Below are 3,595 nucleotides of genomic sequence, written 5' to 3' on the forward strand. Positions count from 1 at the left end.
ATAGTAATGTCCAAAGTCATTAAGACTAATACCCTTTTTGTAAGTTTACGCATAAGTTTGCTAAACACAAAAGCAATAACATATAATAGAAGTAGAAGCAATTTCTCGTATTGTTTGTTATTGAATATGATTGTGGAAATGTGATGTGTTGTGATTTGAAAACGAAAATGGAAGCGCCAGAAACATTTCTACACAAAGTAATTCGATTCCATACTAAAAACTACACTAACCTTCGAGAACAGTGTTGCCAAATGGTTGACTCAAAAAGTCGCTAAATAGGATATGGAAAGATTCCAATTCTCTGTAAAAAGTAGCTAAAACATAATTTGTAAATTCCTCCTCTCTGTTTCTCCTTCTCTCTCTCTCTCTCTAAAATAAAATTTTAAAAAATCCTACACCCACTTCATTTTACCTCACGTTTCTATAGCTAATAGACTTCCCATTGATAATGCTGTATGATTTGTGCCTCTCAACGAAAGCTCTGCAAATTAAAGGACATTGAAGTTTGGAAATGTTCTGTATTAGATGCAAAGTATAATAGGAAACAAAGTGGGGTTCTGGAGAGATACTTGGTGATTTCGTGGATGTTTGTGTTGATTGCAATAAACAGAAAGAAAACAAACATATTAAAACTCCTTTGAATTAACAAAGCTTCCCTACAGGAGCCAAATTTTTTGTAGCACAGAAAGTCGCTAGATTTGAAAGTAATTCGCCAAATCGCCATTTAAAAATCACCAAAAAAGTCGCCAATGGTAAAAATTATTTTTTGTCATCCTGGAAGTCGAATCCCCTAGATTTAGTAACTTTTCCCCCAAATTGGCAACACTGTTCGAGAAGCTCAGGTGAAGCATTTACAATATTTTCTCAGAGAAATACGCGCCTGACCTCCATGCACTGGATTAGTTTGGCGGGACCGTCATATTTTTTTTCTTTTTAAGTTTCTCAAGTTAATTCAATACAACAGATAGCGCTGGCAGCATTGTTTTAGTGACAATGAATTGGAAAAATCAGTACAAAGGCAAGGATAATGAAAAGAAGATAAGGTTCTTAGAACGAAGTTTCAGAAAATGAACGACTTAGCAGCGATGAACTGTTTGAAAAGAGGGTGTACCTCTCTTTAGACGTTGCTAGCCTTCGAATAATTGTCCATGAGACGAAAATCGTCTCGTCTCAAAAACGTGACAAGAAGTACTTTCTTAGAAAACAACACTAGAATCTTAGAACTCAAGCACTGTTTTAGTGATACTTGATTCACACTATAGAAACTATAAATTGGCAAAGTGATTGTACGAACACAATGAAAAGTATGTATCAACGAATAAAGAAACACCAGTTGTTAAAAATATATTCCAATAGTAACTAGAGTTTAAATATCGTTATATCACAGCCTTCGTGGACCTCTTGTGACTCGGAAAAATTCTGATAACTTCTCAATGAAATTAGATAAAAAAAACTAGGGCATAAACTTTATACATAATTTGCCAAACGACACGAGAGAAGCTTATCGATGAACAAGATGAGACGAGAAAGAATTCTTGGAAATTGAGACGAGACGAGACCTTCAAAAAATTACTAAACAAGACATGAAAGAATTCTTGAAGAATCGAGACGATACCTCTAAAAATTACTAGACGACACGTGAAAGAATTCATGGAGACTCAAGACGAGACGATATCTCTAAAAAAACTTTACTAGACGAGACTATAAAGAATCATAGGAGAATCGAGACGAGACGTTGCTTCTAAAAAATTACCAGACGAGACGTGAACGAATTCTTAATGAATCGAAACGAGACGATACCTCTAAAAAAAATTCTAAACGAGACATGAAAGAATTCTTGAATAATTGAGATGAGACGAGTCTTCTAAAAATTTACTAGACTAAACGTGAAAGAATTTTTGAAGAATCAAGGCGAGACGATACCTCTAAAAATTTTCTAGATGAGACGTGAAAGAATTCTTGTAGAATGACACGAAACGAGACCTCTGAAAATTTACTAGGCGAAACGTGAAAGAGTTCTTGGAGAATCGATACGAGCCCTCTAAAATATTTACTCGAAGAGACGTGAAAGTATTCTTAGAGAATCGAGATGAGACGATTCTAAAAATTTACTGGACGAGACATGAACGAATTCTTAGTAAATCGAAACGAGACGATACTTCTAAAAAGCTCTAGACGAGACGTCGAAGAATTTTTGGAGAATCAACACGAGACGAGACCTCTGAAAATTTACTAGGCGAAACGTGAAAGAATTCTTGGAGAATTGAGATGAGACGAGTTCTCTAAAAAAAATTACTAGACTAGACGTGAAAGTAATCTTGAAGAATCGAGATGAGACGAGTCTTCTAAAAAATTTGCCAGACGAAACGTGAAAGAATTCTTAGAGATTCGAGACCAGACAATACCTCTAAAAAATTTGCTAAATGAGACGAGAAAACCTTATTTCTCGTCTTGTCTTGGCGAAACTGTCCTCGAGTTAGCTTTATGGTGCTAAAAATAAAAATCCATTTGAAAAATCGACGAACTCTTCGTTGTCCTCCTACCGTAGGCTAAGGACCGAATAAAATGAATATTGTAGAAAAACATCCAGAAACAAATGAGTTTCGCTTCACCTTTACTCTATGAAAATTGATATTTTTTATTTTCTTCACAAACTGATTTCTGCAACTTCCGATTTCGATAAAGGGATTGTCTTACGACACTAAATTCATACCTGTTGCTGTCTGTTACTGACTGCAGTAGAGATCAATATTGAAATCGGAAGTAATAGCACGTATATAATGTTTCAGGTTTCGATAAAGGCATTAGAGTCCAGACTGAGCCAAGTTTGGGCACGATCGATATTAAAACTGAATTTTTATCAGAGGAAAGTGATTAAAACTACTTTCGGGTCTCAAATTAATGTTTAAAACATAAAGTTTATCGCAATTTATTACTGCTATTCTTCTATGAAGCTCAATGTTGAAATCGGATTTCAACACTTCCAATTTTAGTATAGTGTTAGATTCAGAGAAAGTGCCTTATTCTTGAGATGTTGAATTCACATCAAGAAACTGTTTCTCGCCATTGCCTTTTTTGCCGTTATTGCGATTTACCACTTGCGGTTGGCGTAGAGGGTTATCTTCTGCCGTTTCTATTATATTCTGATTTACCACTTCCGTTTAGAATTGGGAGATAAGCACGAACATGGGATCTAATCTTAGGATGTTGAATCTAAATCAGAAGACCATTTCTCGACAATACCTGTCGGCAAACAGAGAGACGGACTGATGGAGATAGCTCTTCTATATGAAAAAAATGAAATCTTTGAGTTCTATGTCCCATGCTTGTGCCGGCTAGGCTAAAGGAGACGATGATAATGAGAAATGAATGAAATGGTGGAATGATGAAAGTGGGAGGAAACGGAAGAACCCCGAATAAACCCACGGTGTTTGTCCACCACAAAGTTCACTTAGCTCAAGCTGGGATCGAACGAGGGACCCCATGCACTAGAGGTGAAAGCTCTACCCCTGAGCCACCGCGCCCCCCCCTTCTATATGAATTTCCATATTTATGCATAGTATAGTTTGGAAGCCTGGAAGAAACAAGAGAATTG

The sequence above is a fragment of the Thermobia domestica genome, chromosome 10 (assembly GCF_964235325.1).
Source record: "Thermobia domestica chromosome 10, izTheDome1.hap1.1, whole genome shotgun sequence".
Classification (NCBI taxonomy): domain Eukaryota; kingdom Metazoa; phylum Arthropoda; class Insecta; order Zygentoma; family Lepismatidae; genus Thermobia; species Thermobia domestica.